The 21,312-nt window shown below is 40.0% G+C and overlaps 1 pseudogene; it reads left to right on the plus strand.

Moving 5' to 3' along the window:
- Positions 1-5,756: 5,756 nt before the first annotated feature.
- LOC147641307 (uncharacterized) lies at positions 5,757-8,136 on the plus strand (annotated as a pseudogene).
- Positions 8,137-21,312: the final 13,176 nt, after the last annotated feature.

Below are 21,312 nucleotides of genomic sequence, written 5' to 3' on the forward strand. Positions count from 1 at the left end.
ATGACCTCGAAACGGCTAAAATATGGCTTACAAAGCAAGAACGGGGCTAAAACTATGGGCACATGGGCTGGGGGAAGTGGATTATGGTCAAATAGGTGCCCCAGGGCTAAGGCAAGGATCAAGGATGAATCCTAGACATGAATCATATACCATAAGGTCCTAATAACTAATGTAAGGTTCTAAAAGTTAGTCCCGGGAGATGGATTATGGACCATGAGGGCATTAAGATTAAGCCAAAGGTTTAAAATCAACCCCATATAGAGTGGTGGCCAAGGCAAATGATTCTCTTCCTTCCCTTTTGAGAGGAGGCTATTAAAAGTAGCCAAAAGCTCAAAAAAGAGGGGAGAAAGGACGTTCATCATGCATACACCTCTATTTCTGGGAGGAGAGGGCTGCCACACCTGTTAGATAGCCCTTCACGAAAACGGCCATAACTGGAGCTCCGGTTGTTAGAATCGCGCAACCCAGGACTCGTTGCGAAGCCAACGACGAGCTCTACGCAGCTAGGGTAAGACTTCTATGTTTTGATGATGTTTACCTGGTTCTGTAACAGCATCTTTGCTCTGCAGTTATGCTCATCGAAGGAAAGCTATGGAGAAGCTATTGCTTTTGCATCAATTATGGATGCAACTACATAAGATAGCTTCCCTAAAGAAACATATGTGTAAGAAAGGCTAAGGGAGGAAGGTAAGACTCCACTTGAAGCTCTCTTTATGCTATACATGCTCATCTTCTTGATTCCTCTCACATCTAAGAACTAGCAGAATAACAAGTCCTCTAGGGAGGCGCTTTCCCTTCTCTCTGCAGGAGCTCCTTGTCTATATGGCTTGAGAGATCCTTGAGAAGAGGGCAACAAAACGTGCAGGTACAGTAAAGAGGTTGTAGCATTTATGGTCTATGGAGTTCTAAGCCTCCACAGCCCACTAGTGTAAGCCTGCTTCTAAGAAGCTATGTATGTATTTTCTCACGGCTTTCGTGATACAAGAAATACAAGTCCTTCCGAGGGGGGTCGGCCTCACATATCCGGCCCTCACTATGCGTCGTCGTCTATTGTTTTGAGTATGTTTTCAGTCTATGTTTCTCTCAATTTCTATGGTGTATATGCTCTATGCTAATTGTGATTATGAGCCGCTGTTAAGGCTCTATGTTATGTGTGCGCAATTGTCTAAGAGCTATGCTTAATTGCACATAAAACCATCACACACAAGTCATGCCAGTGAAGTGTGTGTGTATGGAAAGCTCTCATGAATGTCTATGGAAAATCTCTGTGTGTGTGTGCATTTCTATAGAGATTCTCTTATGATTCTAACGCATGCTAAGTGCACAGTAGTTGCCATGCATGCACCATGCGATTGGTGTATGTGTGAGTGAATCTTTCTTGTTTCTCACATGCTCTAAAAGGAAGCCACACTAGGGAAGACTAAGGTGTAGCTAGACAGATTAGATAAGGGAATTTCTCATCAATGCTGTGTGTTTAGGTTGCCCTTAATCTCATGAATTTGTCCAGCTACATAGCGATAATTCTGTAATCGTTTCTCGGAAAACTAAAAGTGCTAAAAGGAATTAATGCGCTGACGAATTTTGGTTTCAAGATGATTGTAGTTTCTTCACTTTGCGAATGGTGCTAGATGCGATTGATAGACTACACACAGGAAGGGCACAAGACCATGATGGTCTAGCAACAGAACATTTCTTATATGCACAGGATACTTTGTCGTCGATCCTTATACACATGTTTAACAGAGCTACATGCGAAGGTTTTCCCCAACTAGTTGGACAGATAACACTATTATGCCACTGGTCAAGAGGGGGCACACTATGATGCCCAATAATTATCGCACGATCATGATTGGCCATTATCTGGCCAAGGTATATGGATCCATGTTGGATCACGAGATGAGTCGAGGGATAGTGAGACATTGACATAAAGCAACTGGATAAGCTAGTTTTAGGAGGGGATACACCACATTGGATCACATACTCACCCTTAGAGCTGTCATTGAGGAGGGATGAGCACGAGGACAGAGGATATATTGCTATTTTGTGGACTTCCGCAAAGCATTTGATACAGTGCCACGCGCTAGACTTATGAGGAGCCTATAGGATATTGGTGTCCCTAAGGAGATGTAGTGGGGAGTATACACATTGTATGAGTCAGTGATAGGCAGAGTACGCACCCCTGAGGGCTTATCAAAGGTACTGAACAGTACTATTGGTGTAAAGTAGGATTGCTCGCTTTCACCCACACTCTTCGCGCTATACATTGACGAGGTCTCTGATTATGTAGATAGATTAGGTGGCTCGGGGTCGAGTCTAGTTGGAGTGTTGATACCCATCCTACTATATATAGATGATATTATGCTTATCTTAGACTGCCCTGAGGGTTTATAGAGACACTTGGATGCACTAGAGTCTTTTTGTGTGGATAGAGATTTCACGGTGAACCTTGGTAAGACCAAGGTAATGGCTTTTAACACCACACAAGCATGGGTGACTAGATCACATGTGCAATTTCTATTTGGAGGAGAACCAATTGAATATGCCAGATCATATGTGTACCTGGGGGTGACTTTAAAAGGGTCGCTTTCTATGAGGGAGGCAGCGGATGCTAGATTGACACGAGGTTTTGCAGCTTTGGGGCACTTTGAGAGACAATGTGTAGACATACACTTTGAAGAGCCACGAACAAAACTTTGGTTATTTGACAAATTGATTACATCGAAACTTCTCTACGGAGCGGAGATATGGGGGCCTAGTCTTTTCCATAAGAGGAGGAAGCCATTGGTAGGACAAGATGGAATGGAGAGGGATTATTATGATGGATGGGGGCATATGGAGAGGCTATTAGTGGACGCCACACGAGATCATCAGGGCAGAGATGGGGGCTGCCCAAGAGTGGTTCTTGAGGCTTTTCTTTGCGTAGTGACTTTTCTCCATAGAATATGGGAGCTCCTTCGGCAAATACCCCCGCTTGGCACTCACCTCCTCCAAACAGCTTGCAGAGGAGGGGGACACAAATTGTTGGTATGCTGAGATGTGCACATGGTTGGCCTAGATCCCAAAAATAGAGAACTAAGTCATCCTCCATAGAATTACATTTGTAGTCTCTTTCCAATGCCGAGTTCCTTTTTGATATTTGTGGGCTTCTTCCTTTCAGTATTTTAATTGTCGGGCTTCTTCGACCTGCCCTGGTTGTTGTTCCCTTCATCTTATTGTAGGCATTTCCCCATTTGAGGGCCTCCAATGAGGTTGATCCTAGAGGTGGGGAGGCTGGGAGGTGGATGCATCCGTGTCGACCTGTTCAATAAGTTCTTCCATTTTGTTCCTGGCAGCATCCCACCTCCTATTGAGGGTCTGTGTCACCATTAATGTTTTCTTTGCTTGCGGAGGTACCATGAGTACTTCCTCTTCCTCCCCTTCCTAGCTTTTCAGGAGAGCATTTTCTTGCTCCAGCATCTCCACCCTTACCGACAGTTTGAATCATCTCTTCTTCCATTTGACTTATTTGATGAGTCCATCCTTGGACTGCCTCCTTGAGCTCCCAGATCTATTTATCCACCTTCGCTTTTTCTTCTGCCATTTTTTGCTTCATGAGCGTGCTTTCCTTTATTGTTTGTTAAAGTTTTGTTTGGGCTTCTCGAGCCCCCTACACTTTTGCTTGCATACTCTTCATTTTTTCCTGGGTTGTATTGAGCTCAGGCCTGATTTCTATTCTTTCTTTGTCCATGTGTTTGAGCTCCTCTTTGTAGGCGATAATTTTTTTTGGTGCTCTTGTATCTTCAACTGCAGGTTTTGTATGTTTTTCTTGTGTTTTTCATTGTCATCGTGCTTGACCCGGATGACCTCTTCATAGCATTCTTTTTGCGTTTGAAGATGCCTTTTCAGGTTGCTTACCTGCCCGATTTCCTCGCCTTGCTGTTGAAATTTCTTTTGTGTGGACTCTAAAAAATGGATCACACATTCCCTTATCTGGGAGGCCTTTGTCTTGTCCCAAGCTTCTTCGGTGCACCTTTGTATCTGTTTGAAGAAGATCAATTTATCTTTTTGCAATTTTTGCACTGAATCTAACTTACATAGGGCTTCTTCCAAGGCATTGTGGAGACGGGGTAGGTACTACTTCCTCTGGTACATCTTGGGCCTCTGTGAGGTTAATCACAATCATGGGGTCTTGTATGCCGATTGTAGCTGGGGTGACGCACCATCTCATCCATAATACTATTTCTAATATAATATACATTAATCTACTTTAACTAGAGCTTAATGATAATTTACATCATTTGGGGAGCTACTCTAATCAATTACATTATGGTTCCCTTCCTTCCCACATGGGAATTGAAATTTACAAACTAGAGAGACGCACTATCTCTCTAAATTAATTAAGCTCTAGGTATAAACAGAAAATAAACTTTTTCGTAGATAGTAGTAACAAATATGATTAATTCTGTAATTAAACCTTGTCCTAAGGTTAACAATTTGTCTTTTAACCTTTTAGCGACATAAAATTAGAAAGGCCACTTTCCCTTCTAATTTTGTCGCTAAACTAAAGGATTTTTCACCTCTCTCTAGATAATTGGAATTAAATAGACCAAACCTCTCACTTAGCTTGACCCTATGATTAAACCAACATTAATACACCCCCACACATGAGAGTTACACTTAATTGTCTAGGGGGATTAGCAATCTCACTAACTAGGTCGCTAATTTAGCGGTTTTCATCATCTCTCTCGAGATTAGAGATTGTGTGTGGGTCCAAATTAAAATCTAACATTACCACAATGTGAATTAATCTAAAATGCACCTTTTTACATGAGGGTTTGACAAATTTTAAAGGGGAATCTCTCTAACTATGTCCTAAACTAGTCATTAAACGTTATCTCTCTCTAGATTAGAGAAAGTGCAAAGATGGAAACTTAATTTCATCATTATACAATGACAAATTACCATCTAATTAATCTATGCACAAAAGGGCTTGGTCTAATTATCAAGGGGGGTTAGGTATCTCTCTAACAATGCGCTAAAACTGCAGTTAATTATCACCTCTCTCTAGATTAGAGAAAGTGCAGAGATTATAATTAAAATTTAGCTTTAATTTATGATTAAATGGTATTAGATTAACCTTTTCACCAAAGGGTTGGGTCTAATTTCTATGGACGATTAGATAACTCTCTAAAAATAAGCTAAAATTATCATTAATTATCATCTCTCTCTAGATTAAAGAAAGTGCAAAGCTGATTAGTAAAATTAAATATCACACAATGATTAATTAGCATTGTAATTACCTCTATACAAAAGGGTTTAGCCTAATTTACATGGACAATAAGATATCTCTCTAAAAATAAGCTAAAACTATCGTTAATCATTACCTCTCTCTAGATTAGAGAAAGTGAAAAGCTTATTAGTGAAATTTACATTAGGGCCAAAAATGAAAGTATTCGGGCCTTGTAAGAAAGTGATTAAGATATTAATTTAGTGGAGGTTTGGAGACACAAACGTCTCTAAATATAGCAGTTGATAGTATATTTGGTAGGATTCCCTTAATTTAATGCATATCTTTGCATATCCTCTCTCCATACGAACTCTCTTGAAGTTTGGGCAACATTAATTTTTTTTTCACATTTCAAGATTATTCCTCTATCTATTCTCTCAAAATATCATGTTTCTTTCGTCGATGGGTCTTTTTTTTATCTTGCTCAAAGTTTTTTCTGTTTCGTCTTGTTGCTTCTTACTCAGTTTTCTTCTTCTTATTAAAACCCATAATGTCAACTTCTGATAATGTTAATTTATCAAAATTCCATATCAATATTAAGTTAAGTCCTGAGTATGCAACAACTCGGAGCGTTTATCAGAGAAATTTGAGGGATACTGAGGAAGCAAAGAGACTTCGTATGGAAGGAAAACGACACATTGACTTATGGGTGGATGGAAGCATTTATCCAAAAGATCCATTGAGTGAAAGGTATCCAAACTTCTCTACTATTCATGACATTATCAGGTTTGTAGGTGATGGAGAAGATGGTCTGTTAGGATATTGTTTAAGATTATCTCAACTAGGAAATTCGCATCTTAATCAAATTTTATACTTGAATACACTTTTAGAAAATTTTCAAGCACATAAAATCACACTTGAAAATAAAATAAAGGAGCTCGAGAACTCAAACAAACAATTAAATACACATTTAAAAACTCTAAAAGAAACCCCTGTTGGATTAAGGGAGAGAATAAAACAAATGAAACAAATAAATAATTTATCAGAAACTTGTGGTGGAAGAAAAAAAAGAATGAAACTAACTAGAGATTACATTGCTAAAGTTTTTGGACTAGATATACATAATTCTGAAGAAAGAATACAATTACTTAATGAAACAATGAATAGATCAGATATTGTAAAGCTTTTGAAGCTCCCAGAAAATCATAAACTAAGAACTCTTGCTTTGCAAGAGTTGGTTAAGGATATGAATTCGCTTATAGGAGCTTCTCAGATAGTGGAGGCCTGTGATAAAGTTGGAGTAAGTCGAAGGGGATATCGGGCACTATTTTGACTTTGGTTTAGAAATTTAAAGAACCAAAAAATTAAACCATTTGGTTTGCCAAGACCACATAATGTACCAAAATTTCGACATCAATTAAATCAAGAAATACCAAACTATTTTGGAGAATACACCCACATTGAGGGTATAATGTCTTATGAAAAAAACAAAAAAAAACATTCCTTTGAGTATAATGCATTTAATAACATATGCATGGATCTTAGAAAGGTTCAAGTTGCTATGGTTAAACTCTATAGATTGACTGTTGATGAATGTGATGGGAAGCTTAAATTTGTATTAAAATTAGATGAAGCTCAAATACAAAAATGTCAAAAGATGGAGAGAATAAGTATATCTATAATGAATAGAGCAATAGACTTCAACCAATGTAAGAGAGATACCCCTGGTCAAAAAGTGCAATTTGAAATGGAGCTGTGGTGGATAGGATGTGCTCAAGTACCAATGGAAAGTCATGAAACTCTAAAATGGTTTTTTTCACATACTAGTATTCCAGATATCATGGAAAGACAAATTGCAGAGGTGAGAACCTTGAGGTTGATGGTATAGGAAGCTTTCATGTTGAATGGCATTTAAGTGCTGATCTAAAAGCACTTAAAGAAATGTTTGGTGTATGTGGAGGTGCAAACACAAAATATCCTTGTCTTTACTGCATGGCTAGTATGAGAACAGACGACTGGATTGCAGAGACTAACATAGGAAAGCCACTTTCTAGACACTTAGAAGATCCATCAGGTTATCCCGATTATTCAAGATCCTATTCTTCCTTTCAATCTTCAAAATGTTCACATTTGTACATTGCATGCTGAGATAAGAATTCTTGATAAGTTGTTGCGCTTACACTTAGATTATGCATATTCTATCAAACCCAAAACAACTTCAGATGATTGCATAGACAAATGTGAGATTTTACTATCGAAAATGGGTTTCCCAAGTCTAGCTAAGAAAAGATCCAAACCAATCAGGAGGAACAGGTGACGTACTACAGGATGTCTCAATGAGTGGAGCAAAAGCAAGAAGATGCGACGTGGAACTGTTGGAAAGAGTTATGCAGGTTAACAACAAAGGTGGCAAGCAAACCTGAAGTTGCCAATAAGAGAATATTAGTATGGAAGAGGCTTGATGAATTTCTTTTTATACTGAGGAAACAAAGACGCAATGCAACATATGCAGCAGACTTTAAAGATTCAATGAAACGTTTGATATCTGCCATAACGGAGGCCTGGGGAAAGAAAGACATAACATTCTATTTGATAAGACATTTCTTCTACTTTCAATTCAACAGAATAAGCTATGATTCTATATTTATAATATTTTCATTTATTTATATATACATGGTCCTTTCTTTGCAAAAGACATTCCGCTTACTGTATGGAGCACACAAGGAATGGAGAAATCACATTACCAGGCAAGAATATCATTTTTCAGGAACACAAGGCATGGTGGATGACAAATTAGAAGCAATGCAATGAGAGAGCTTTTCAATTGGTTTTACAGAAGGCAGCTTCAAAGACTTATTGCAAGCACCTCTGAGTCAGCCTCAACAAATGAAATCTCAGATCATGAAGAAGCAAAACAAGTTTTTACTTGACAAAATTTAGTTGTAATTGAGAAAATTTTGGTACACAAGGCTTTAATTACAATAAGATGTAAGTTTTTTGTGCTTTAACAAAAAGTCACACAAAAAGTCTATTTTTTAATCCTCTTTACAAATGACTCTTTTGGCATGTCTCCTCTATATCTCAAGTATTTCTTTCTACTGTAACCTCCAAGTTGCTTTAGATCTTTCTCTTTGTTTGCAAGCAAGTATAGCACAAAAAATAACCTGCTCTTGATCAATAGTTGAAGCCAGGTAAAATACCAAAAATCCTTTGTGCAGCATTCCTTTCTATTAACATCACCTTGTGAGCATTGGCCTGAACAGAGGATGGACCAAGAAACCTTGAAAGAATCTTAAGAGCAAACAAGGGAAATTCTGGCTTCTCTGAGAAGATTGCATGAAAGACACAAAAGACCTTCTTATCAAGCATTTTAAGATAATGAGCAAGGGCAGTATCTTTCCTTGACTCCTCTGCATGACCCCTTGAGCCAGAACCTTTGCCAAGAAAACCATCACTATCCAAAATCTCAATCTGCAAAAAAATGAAAAATGGAAAAAAACTTAATATAGAGACAAGTAAATTTCAGAAGAGAATGAAAAAATATCAAAATCTAAGAGAACAAAAAAAAATAATATACCTTTTGAAATTCATCTTCTTGCAAAAACATTTCTCTGTTGATATTGAAAGAACTGAAATGCTCAACATTTTCTGTCTTTTTTCCCTCTTCTTTTGAAAGAAAGACTCGTCCAAAATCTTGGATTCCAAGCTTCACAAGTCTATCTTCAAAATCCTTGTCTTCTAGTGTGGGAGTCTCCTTTGAGGCCCTTCTTACACAAAGCTGAAGTGCAGAAGAAGCTTCAATAAATGAGTCATCTTTGGTCTCTGAATCTAGAGAAAGAAATTCCTCTTGATGTTCTTCATCAACCTGGATAAAACCCTTGGCAGCTTCACAGCCCTCTGCAATGATAGCAAGGCAATATTCCTCCCTAAGATTGAAGACTTGCTGAATCTGGGAGATGAGCATATAACTTTTGCCAACTGAAAAAAAAAGTAGGGAGTGTTGGCAAAGTTTCAAAGTCTTCTATGCTTACATATTCCTCATTGGTATCACCAATAGCTATCTCAGCCTTGAAAACTGCAACATCAAGAACTACACTATCTTTCTTTTCCATATCAAAATCAATAGCTTCCACAGGACGGTCATCCTCCTCTTTAGAAGAAATTGTCACAGTATTTGAAGAAGTGGTTCCCAAATCAGTCTCTAAAACTTCATCCTTGACATTTACCTTATCCTCTTGAACATACAGAAATATCAAGAATCCAAGGGAAGAGTGGACAAAATTACAAGGCTTAACATGTGTTGAACACTTAAGTGGTGCTTCCTTCAAAGAAAAAGGCTTGAGTTTATTAAACCTTTTGGTTAGTTTTGCTCTCTCCTTCTTGTCGCTTGTGATGGCAGAAAGATGAATATATGTCTCTCCTTCAATACAAGAAAATGGCTATGTACAGCTTTTCTCGTATTGACTGTACTCTTCCCCAAGAAGAGGCTTACAATGCTCTATTAATCTCACAACATCAAACTCTTTATTGAAAATATCCCTTGCTTCAACAAAAAGGCGAGTGTCAGATCCTGCTTTCAAAAGAAACTCAAGAAGTTTCTCACTAGGAGACTCAACAAGTAACTCCGATCTCCCTGGAGGTAACGTCTCCATCTTCAAAAGAACTCGAAAAAATCTTCCCACACGGCACGAGTAGGCAGCTTTAGAAGACGAGCAAGCTTGATATTCGTGCCGTGCAAAAAACGTCCCAAACTGATTCTCCAACGGCACGATAAGGCACTATTTAAAGATGAAAGTACTTGATATTCACGCAGTGTGGAAGCCAAGGAAAGCATGAGAAAATTTCAACAAGTTTATATATAAGATTGATTCATCAAATTAAACGTTCTTCATTGTTTAGAAGGTATATATAGAAGATGAATAAACTGTTAAAACCACGTGTCATAACGGTAAGTACACGTGTCATGAATTCGTTGGTATCGTACGAAGCCACGTGGCATAACTTGTACGGACCTAAAAAATCAGAAAATTTCTCCTCTTTATAAACGATACTCATTTGTTAAATAATGGTTACTCGCCATTCTTTTATTTCCAAGCAAAATTCTCAACAAATCCGCACGGCGCGAGGAGAAGAATTTTACGGAGTCCTATTGTGCTCATTCACGCCATTCAATCCAGTCTGTTGTTTTTTCAAGTTCACTATGGAGCGATAGGAGCTTGTCATCAAGAGTTTCTTCAATCTCTTTGCGCCGTTCGGACCATATTCCTTCATCTTTAGGTACATCCACTACGGCGCGATAGGAGCTGCTCGTCAAGAGTCTCACGATTCTCTTCGCACTGTTCGGACCACTTGCCACACCCACTAGTGCCTAAGAGTTTGGTGAACCCCCTGTTGCTTGATGGAGACCCTGGTATGAGAATCTGCTGGGCAGCCGAGGGATAATGTCTTGCAACTCCTTCTCTTCTTCAGCTTGCTTCTGCAACTGTGTGTGCTTTCGATGTCTTGCTCCGACTAGATGATACACAGCTATTCCCAGCACCACGCATGTGACAAGTGAGGGTATCACTTCACTTATCACAATCATAGCAATTTTGTTGGTATCTCCTCTAAGTACAAAAGTACTTGCATATGTAACCTTTAGATATATGACATAATCTCTTGCAAAGACCTTTTGATACGTTTATTCACTATGGCGCGATAGGAGCTGTCGTGAAGAGTCTCTTGAGTCTCTTCGCGCCGTTCAGACTACTGCCAGTTCGCACCATTATAAAATCAATATCTAATTGATATGGCAAGGACCAAGCAAACTGCAAGGAAAGTGTATCAAGGACCAGAAAGCGACCCAGGTTTGGCAAGCAAAGCAACACAACCGCATCCTGTGGGAAAGTCCAAAGGCACAACGATAGGGAAGAAGTTAGGGAAGAAAAAATCCTCACAAGATGTTCCTCAAGGGCCTTTGCAAGAGAAGGTCAAAGAGAATGTTGTTAAACCTAAGGATGTTAAACCTAAAGTGATTCCTAAGAAGCCAAGTGGAAAGAAGGTTCCAGTGCCTCATGTTGTTTCTGAGGAACATGATGAAGCCCATGAAGTCAAAGCTAAGGTCATTCATAAGAGGTCCATTGGAACAAAGCTTTGATACCAGGTCAAGGCGCTAAGGGAGATTAGAAAAGCACAAAAGTCAACCATGCTTTGTATCCCAAGAGCACCTTTTATGAGGGTTTTTAGAGACATCTCTGAAAGGCTTTGTGGCCTTATAAAAAGTGATTTTTTGTCTGGTCCAGTGAAGTGGCAGTCGGCTGCGTTGGCGTGCTTGCAAGAGGCCGCAGAGGATTTTTTAATTGACTTTTTTAATGATAGTTATATTGCAGCTGCTTTTGGTCATAGGGTCATTCTTATGTCAAAGGACTTTGTGCTAGTGAGCAGATTAAGGTACAAATTTGATAAGGCTCTAGAGCCCATTCCTTCAAATGACAGGAGAGCTTTTGACATTCTCAATATTCCCCCAGCAAGGAACCCAAGCACAGTGTCAAGATTGAGGGTGTTACACATCTCTACAAGACAAGAAAAGCAGATGAGCAAGACAAGAAGGAGAATGAGGAGTTGGTTCAAGAGCAAATTTCTGAGGACAAGATCCTTTCTGGAGAGATTTCAAGGCTTCAATTAAACATGTCACTGGACAGATTATTGTTAACTTATCTTCAATAGATAGTGAAGATCATTATGCCCACATTTCTCCAGAGGACAAGAAGTTTCTTGAGGAGAAAGACATTGAAATATCTGACTCTATTATATTTATTTCTTTAAAGTAAGTTGGTTTTCCTTTCACCATTTATTTTTATAAATTTTCTTTCTTTGAAAAATCTCATTGAATTCATTATTGATGCCAGGAAGTTGATTTCAACATTGCCAAAAGATCTTTCCTCCCCTCTTTTTGTCCTTGATCCCCTCATGTCTTTTGAAGTCTTCAAGGAGCCTGAGGAATATCTCAACAAGTTTTTGACTGACTTTGATTTCCTCAAGTGTAATATCAAATCTTCCCCTACAATGAGAGGTAAAATAACCTATAACTTGAAGTCTTTTTTGATTCAAGAATCCAAACTCTTGGTAATGATGTGATGCTCTGTGATTGCAGTGGACATTGGAGCCTGGTAATTTTTAATCTTCTTGAAAGATATGTTATGTTTATGAATAGCATGATGGGCATCCATGGCTAGAGCAAATTGCAGGTGCAGCTTGAGAAGCTTCTCACTGATTTTTTCTTAGAATTACATTGATTACACTTATGTGAATTCAATGCGGTTTCTTTTCAGGGACTCCAAAGTTATCCTTGCATATTTAGAAAAACATTTTGATGACTTGCATATCCCAGGGAGTTCTTTCCGGTTCTTAAGCCAGGAAGTTCCCTTGCAGGTTGATTCCACCTCCTGTGGTTGGAGCTGTGGTTGGAGAGTAGTTGCCAATGCTTGGAGGTTTATTGAATCAAAATTTAGAATGACTACCTTATTTGTAAGTAACTACTTTGCATTGTGTTTATTTTCATGGTCTGGTTGATTGACATATTTTTGTAATCTCACTTAATATTTTTTGACAGCTACATAGCTATCCTGATTCTTGGGTGTGGTGGGTTAGAGAAAAGAGTATTTCACTGATTCTTGAGAGAGCAATCTGTCCAGTTGATCCAGATTCTCCATTACCAGAGAAGAGAGTCAAAAAAGTAAAGAAGAGAGCAGAAAGAAGCAAGAAGAAGGGACCTCCGGAGAGATGGATCTATCTATTCAATGGATCCTCTCTCCAATACTCCACCACCATTTGGAAACATCACAACAACACTCCTCCGCTCTGTTGGAGCTGGTTTTAATGGCATGATAGGTTATTGTAAATGACTCTACTCATTGTTCTTAGATGAGAGTAGAAGGAAGCTAGAAGTAGAAGCATCATTCCACAATCTTCAAGTCAAGCACACAGAGAAGGTAGAGAAGCTCAATCAACAGATTATCAACCTTGTGGAGCAACACAAATTGCAAAGGACGGAGGTTAAGATGTAGTTTCAACAATTTGCCTGGTTTACAGACAACTTTGTGCATCTCTAGAACTCAACACGTAATATGAGGCACTGCACAAACCACCTCACTCACCTTCTATTGAGGTTCCTATCAAGGAAAGCACAAGAGACAATGTGTGGATCTTCTTGCAAAAAGAGTGGGGCGTGGAAGAGGTGGGTTCAAGCGACAAGGTATGTCTTCTATTTCTGAAAATGTTTTACATTCACCGAAACATGCGAGTATGAACTTTTTTCCTTGCATGTGTAGAGGTTTTGCAAGTGCATTGATTGGATATGGTGATGGTGTCGTACCAGCAAGAGCTGGTCTTTTGAAGCACATCATCAAGGCCAAAGACAACTTGCACATGCTAGAGCACCCTTCTAATAAGAAGATGACCTGAATGCTACATCTAAAGTTCTTTAGAAGGCTAAAGAATTTGGTTAGTCCCCAATAGATTGTTAGATACCATGGATGAATTAGGCACTTGTAGAAAAGGCTATGAAGCAATATACATTTTGCTTACCCAGGCACACAGGTCAAAAAGACTCATCCGACCTTGGCTCCCAACACCTTACAGTGGTACAATGACGAGAAAATGTGCGAATGCAGATGTTGAAAATATGTTGGCTGATTTTCAATGTTTGAAAGACACCATGCCATTGTAAAATGCTTTGTTTACAACGAGTTTAACAATGTTTATGTCGACCCTATTGCTATCTAGAAGTTAATGGTGTACTACATGCTAACACATGATGAATGTGATGGCAAAGTTGTCTTTGTTTTCAAGCTAGATGAATGGCAGGTAGTGAAGGGGCATCAACTTGAGAGACTGAGTTTGACACTCATGAGTAGAGCACTTTGAGGTCAGGGTGGTTTCTTGGAGGAAGAAGAGGAACAACCCTCTGTGAAGTGTAAGAGGCGATTCCTGCTGCAACTCTTTCTTGGGAGGTTGCCGAGGATTCCCAATCTTTGAGATTCCACCAAAATAGACGGAAGATGTCACCAAAATTTGATTTTGGTGAGTTTTTAGCTTCAAAATGATTTTTTCTCGCTAGAACTAGCCCTTCCGGTGAGAGAAAATACCATGGAAGCAAGTGCAAGAGGCAGCAAAAAAGTGCATTGAGGCCACATGAGGGGCCCAAAGAATGATGCAAGCTGCAAAAGTGTCTAAGAAATCTTATCGGGACTTCACCATGCTTACAGAAGTCAAAAAAGGTAAGAAATGACCTCGAAACAGTAAAATTACGGCTAAAATATGGCTTACGGAGTGGGCACGGGGGCTGGAACCATGGGCAAGAGGGCCAAGGAGCTGGATTGGGGGCCAGAGGGGGGCCATGGGCACCCCTTGTGCCCAAAAATCAGCCCCAAGATGGGGCGCCTCTTCTTGGAGTCCACCCCAAGTCAGAAAAAGCACATTCTCTCTCTAGCTTTGCCAAGAATAGGGACTCAGGTGCTTTTTTCCAACTCGTGTGCATGTTGGGGCCATATCTGGCAGCCCTGAGCTCAGTTTTGCATGCAAGTGGGTGGAGTTGAAAGCTCTCTTCATCCTCTATAACTTCCTACTCCATAGCTTCTCCTAGTTCTTCTCATATACGGCAGTTCTCCTTCCAGGCTGCCTAGTACTTAGTCTAATTTCTGCACTAGAGAATAGCAGAATACGAAGTCCTCTAGAGAGGCTCTCCCCCTTTTCTCTGCAAGAACTTCTTGTCCTTGTGGCTTGTGTTCCTTGAGAAGAGGGCAATGAAAACTGCAGGTAACAGAGAAGATTGCTGCTTGTGTGTGGACTGTGGAGTTCTGTAAGCGCTTCGTGTAAGCAAAGAAGCCATGTAATTATTAATTCATGGGTTTCGTGATCAAAGTAATACAATTCCTTTCGAGGGGGGGTCGGCCTCATGAATCCGGCCCTCAATCTGTGTCGATTGCGTCAATTTTGCTCATGTTTTTGCATATGTTTATGTGCATGTTTATGGCTGTCGTTATGGCGAGTCTGCCTCATGATTATGGCTGTGTAGGCACCTCTGCTATGTCTCCACTGTGTGTGTGAGTGAGATTGGTTTAGATTCTTGTCTGCTATGCAAGAATTCATCACACACAAGTCACAATCGTGAAGTGTGTGTGCATGAATCATTCTCTAAAAGTCTACGGAGTACTGTGTGTGTGTGTGCTCTCAAGTTTATGTTGATTCTACGCTGTGTGGATGCATGAAAATTGCATACTAGTTACGATGCTTGTCATGCATGCACCATGCTCTTGGTGAATGTGTGTGCAACTCTCTTAATCTATTGCATGCCTTGAAGGCAAGATGCTCTAGTTTAGACATTAGGGCCAAAAACGGCTAGAAAAGGGCTGTTTGTTAATCCAAGGATTAAGAAATTGTCCAATTGTGAATTGACACGTATACAAAAGTATGGCATTCTTGTCTCCTCCAAATGTCTTCTTAACGGTTCTATTTTAGTGGCGAACGGCTAAAACGGCTAAATTTAGACGTTTACGATGGCTAACATTAAAGTTTGGGTCCAAAATAGTGACATCTTGTTCCATTTTTTATTTCAAAAAATCAAGCATTAAGATACGAAATCCTCTTTTCAGGCCTTGAAAACAACGCTATTAATGACAAAACATCATACGTCTACTTTCCGCCATCCTTTCATTTTGGCATATGGTTTATTCTTTCTTCTTTGCACTTTCAAAAGATTCACTATTCAAAAGATTCACTATTCAAAAGATTCACTATTTTTCTCTTATCTGTGAGCTTCTATGGCGTCCTCACGTCGTCCTTCTCATAATATTACTTCTTGTGATTTTCATAACACGAGAGAAGATGGTGTTTGGAAACCCATGTCTTTTCGTGTGAATGATTGGGTAACAATGCTTCCCTCTTGCAAAGGTGCCCACAGGGTGAAAAGAACCAAGCGGAATGAAGTGAAATCCCATTGGAAAGGTCGTGTTCTTGCATGCAAAGTGACCGACAATGGCTGGCTTGCAAAAGTTCAACATGTCTACATGGCCAAAGATATGGTGTTGAACTTGGATGAACATCCAATTCTCCATTCTTACTGTAATTCAACAAACCTTTATCTATTTGACACAACACAATATTTCTCTTTCTGATATATTTGTTGTTTGTTTCATTTCAGTTATCTTTCCGTCAAAACAGCTGTGGAGTGGCAGCCTGTTGAGAGCTTAAGTGGCACATTCAAGGCAATTCACAAGGGGATTGCAGATGTCATGTACGCAGACAAACCACCTTCATTTTACAAATCAGTGGATTTATTTGTGTATTTTGCAGAATACAGGGTTCCATCAAGAGAAGGTGTTCATGGAGAATTGTATGACATACCTATTCCCACAATAATGTCACTAGAATGGGAAGTTCCTGATCCAAATACCATAACAAGCTTCAAATCCAAAATCAAAGATGATATTCTTAAAGCAATGTCTCCTGGAAGGATTTCAAGAAGGATTAAACTTCAATGGTTCTTGCCTATACATGTCTTTGTGGCATGTTTCAAAACAATGGAATTGGAGAGGACAAGAACGATGTGGCTTAATAGAAGACTATCTCTGACTGATCTGGACACTGTACTTGGAGAAGGATGGAGTACCAAGGAAACTTTTCATATGGGGGACAATATCAGTTGTAGAGTAAGCCCAAATTCTTTGTCCATCTCATACCAACTGTGTCGCCAATCCATTAGGAACTCAATGGAGTCTTTTTGGGCCCTTTAATTTGCCATTGCCTAATGGAGGTGATTAAGAAATAGACAAATAGGGAGATTACATGTGGACTGACACCAATGGTTTGTAAGAGCCTAGAAGGTAGTGGTCAAACTTAGAATAATAGGCTAAATAGGCTCTTTTTAAATTTTCAAAATCAACTAAAACTCAAAAATTCAAAACGTATATGCATTTTTCCCCTATTTTATATAGAAAAAGATAGCTGCAGCCTGCCAGCAGCCTGCAGCCATCATTAACTAAGGCCTCCAAAGTGATAGAGACCCAAAAACGAGTTCCCATGCATTCAATGCACATTCCCCTTCACTTTCCACTATCCCTCTCTCCCACGTTCCCTCCAAAACGCTCTCTCTTCCCCCTTTCTCATAGCAAGGCGTTGTTCACTCTCTAGACTACTTCTATTAGCTATCTACATCTTGATCTACCTCTCTCTTCACTCAGAAACCCAGATCTATAGCTATGGAAGCTTGATCTGCAACCTCCTCTTAGAAGCTATGGAAGCTTGATCCTCTGATCTGCAACCTCCTCTTAGAAGCTATGGAAGCTTGATCCTCACTTACATTTCCTTCCTTCATCCTTCTTCCTTGTCCAACCTCCTTTTACAGAGTGTAACAGCAGAGCTTAGCTATGGAAGCTTGATCTGCAACCTCCTCTCAGAGGCTATAGAAGTTTGATCCTCACTTACATTTCCTTTCTTCATCCATCTTCCTTGTCCAACCTCCTTTTACAGAGTGTAACAGCAGAGCTTAGCTATGGAAGCTTGATCTGCAACCTCCTCTCAGAAGCTAGGGAAGTTTGATCCTCACTTACATCCTTCTACCTTGTCCAACCTCCTTTTACAGAGTGTAACAGTGGAGCCAAGCTATGGAAGCTTGAGTTGCAAATGCTTTGGCTCTCATAATCTTACTCATTGTCTCCTCTCATCCCCTCCAATATCCTCTTTCAAAGTGCAGTAATAGCACAGCCAAGCCCTTGGAACTTGCTCTACAACTCCTTCTCTTTTTTACATCTCCCTAGTCTAAGTTTTTTTCTCACCATTCTATTTTTCTTTGCCATCAAGGTTTATAATCTCTCTAATATATACATCTGATGTCTTCTTCTAGAGCTCGAAGGCCTCCGATCAGTATTCAATCTCTCTCTTGTAGCAGTGGTCAAGATGAGGATGGGCACTGGAACATCAAACAGTACGAGAAGTGGAACTGGATTACGATGCAGCCTAGTACAAGAGGAAGCCACAAGGTGTCAAAGCGATACGTTGATATACAAAGTCACCATTGGAAAGGGCGGATATTGGAGCTCAAACAAAATCGTGATGGAAAAAAGCTAGCTAAGGTCCAACATGTTTACAAGGCAACAGAGCTGAAACTAGCAGACCATGACCAACGTCAACGATTTCCTGCAAATTGTAAGTTATTTCACCACTTTATATTCTTGTTTTTAAATCAATTGTGTGCTAATAATGGTATACTGAGCACTGCGTTGATTGTTCTTGGGTTCCTGTGCGTAGATATTTTTCCCTCAAACTATAGTGAATGGGAGCCTATGGAGGCAATTTCAGGAACCTTTGAAGCATACCATGTGGAGCTTGGTAGTTTAATCTTTGGAGGGTGTCCAGCTGCACAACTTCTTGCACGAAACATCTTCTTCTATGAGGATACATATGTGGTTCCCACGACAGCAAATGGTACTGGAAAATTAGTTCCAAAACCTATGCCAACTCTCACATCTATTGAATGGCCAATTCCAGACAATGCTTCAGTGGCCATGGCTTGTTTGCAGATCGAAAGCAAGGTGCAAAATGCTATGAAGTGCACATATGGATCTCACAAAGCAACCATAACCTGCTTCATACCTCTACACCTCTTTGTGTACCTGTTCCGTACAAGTGACACACATCGTACCCCAACTTTATGGATTGCAAAGGGGGAGAGAGCTCTGACTTGTTTCTTATCACCTGCATGGGATAAAAAAGTTGTTCAGCACAATGGAGACACCATCAGATGCGGAGTAATTGTTGAGAAGGTTGTGATGCGCTATCATATTGCTAAGCAACAGTTGTCCATTGCGTTTCCTTACAGGCGATGGAAGCTTACAAATGGAGAATGGGAGGCGTTAGACTCCGACACAACCTCTACAGAACAGGGTGTGCTACATATATCCATGCAAGGTGGGGATGTAGAAGATGTTACTGTGAATGATGACTGGTCCCTTGCCAACTTACGTGACTACTTAGTTCTTCGATTCTCACTCAGTGGTGATTTTGCTTTGATAATCAATGGTAGAGTAGTGCGCAAAAGGCAGGAACGATCTTTTCTTTGTAGAGAAATTACTTTCCCTGGCTGTGTAGCTATCAGATAACCACTGGATATGTAATCTTGAATTGAAGTAAATACAATTTCAATTTTTTTGCCTCACTGTCTTATTAAGGTTTTTCAATTGTCTTGTGCAGTTTTATTTTTTTGTGATAGTGTAAGGTTGGTCACAGAAGCATCTGTGGCGTGAGCAACTAGTAAATTGGAAATGACCTTGCGATGGAAGGATACGTTCTTGCTTTCGCATACCATTTTTTAAAATTTTTTGGTACTTACAAATTTTAAAAGTTTTTAAAAATTTTATAACAAGGTTGCCCATATATAAACGATACTTTACTCATTTACATCAATTGACAATTATCGTTCTCTCCTAACACTTGCTCTCAATTTCGCACACCTTTCTGTATCGCACACTCTCTATTTCCTCCAATCACTCATAGCATGGCACCTCTACTTGATGCACTTATTGCACAGCTAGGAAAGCTTGAGTTACTTCATAGGGTTGATGAGATCGTCCCTATGTTTGAGGGGGCAATTGATGTACGTGCAACAATGCATCTACACGCGGATGCTTTTACAGATGTCATTCAGTATATGGATGAACACGTCAGCACGTACTCCATCATGTTTGAGGGTGATGAGGGCTTATGGGTTCCAGTTGACCTCATCAGGTACATATTCAGGGAAGAGAAGAATTTTAGATTTCGCCTATCCAGGTTTTTAAAATCCCTCACAGAAAAGGACTACAGAAATGAGGAGGAAGACTTACTCCTGGAACTACAGATGGGCAACATCGGCACTTCTTTCCTAAGCTGGGACATGGTTTTGGTCCTTCTGTTACAAGAGGGTGTGGCGAAAGAAAGTGGCAAGGAAAAAGAAAAGGGCAAAGTAAAGCTAATGGAGCAGGTCCAAGAGGCCCATGCTGAGGAAGAGAATGTTACAGAACAATGGGAGGCCTCAATGGCATTGGTGGCTCTACAAGATAATGTCCCCGAGGAGGTTCCGGACCTAGTTCTAGAGGGCGATGAAGTACTCGAGGAGGTCCCAGACCTTGTTATCATCAATCTGCATCCAATCATTATTGATGGGAAAGAGTTTTTGTTTTTGGATGACATTGCCAAGACACTCGGGTTACGTGAGGATGAGGCACTTTCTATTATTGCCGTGAATGCTGGGGGTCAAGACAAAGGAAAAGTAAAAATTTCTTTTGAAGATGACAACCTCACAAAAGCGCTTGCATATGATATTGGTAGCAGTACCTTGGAAGTTGTAGTGGCCAAAGCGCTCGTCGAAATAAAGAATGAAGTGCAATTCTATGAGAGCGTAGCTGCCTTTGAACCACACATGCCCTTGGTTGCTGGCGATGCTCAAGACCAAGGAAGCATAAACCTGACGAATGAGCAACTAGTTGCAAGTGACGAGGCAACTGAGGTATGTCCTTACTTCTTAGTTGTAAAGCAAATTATTTTTTGTATCATTTCACGCTTCCTAACTTCTATATTGACATGTTGACAGACTGCTTTTGAAGTGGACAAGTTTGCTATGCGTGTAGGAGGAACGCGGCCAAAGTCAGAGGGTCGAGATGCATCCCTTTGGCACTACATACCTGCCCTGAGGGCCGACATAGTGCGGGTTTTTCATTTAGAATATGCAGAGATCGCCTATGCCGAGCTCCTAAAATGTAAAGCACTTAGTGCTGTCTTGTCAGAGAACCCCCTAGCCTCGAACATAAATAAATGTATTTTGGTAGCTAGGGAAGCTGCCTTGTATTGCTTCACGGGCAACCATCCCGGCTCAGTTCTAGGCCATTGTGCCCTTTCTCAGGCTCAAGGAATCAATGAGCCGAGTGATGTATTCCAAAGCTTAGGCCAGAAACCAGCCTCTAGAACTCTCTCTCCTGAGCTCTTCCAAGAGCTTATTAAAAAGATGTAATGCAAACTTCTCTTCCAAGTTTAATAAAATTTTTTTGTTGTGCATTGTAAGTTGTGATTTTTCCTGGCGTACTTGTGATATACCA

Source organism: Cibotium barometz, chromosome 2, assembly GCF_041138505.1.
Source record: "Cibotium barometz isolate CiBa-2024 chromosome 2, ASM4113850v1, whole genome shotgun sequence".
Taxonomy (NCBI): domain Eukaryota; kingdom Viridiplantae; phylum Streptophyta; class Polypodiopsida; order Cyatheales; family Cibotiaceae; genus Cibotium; species Cibotium barometz.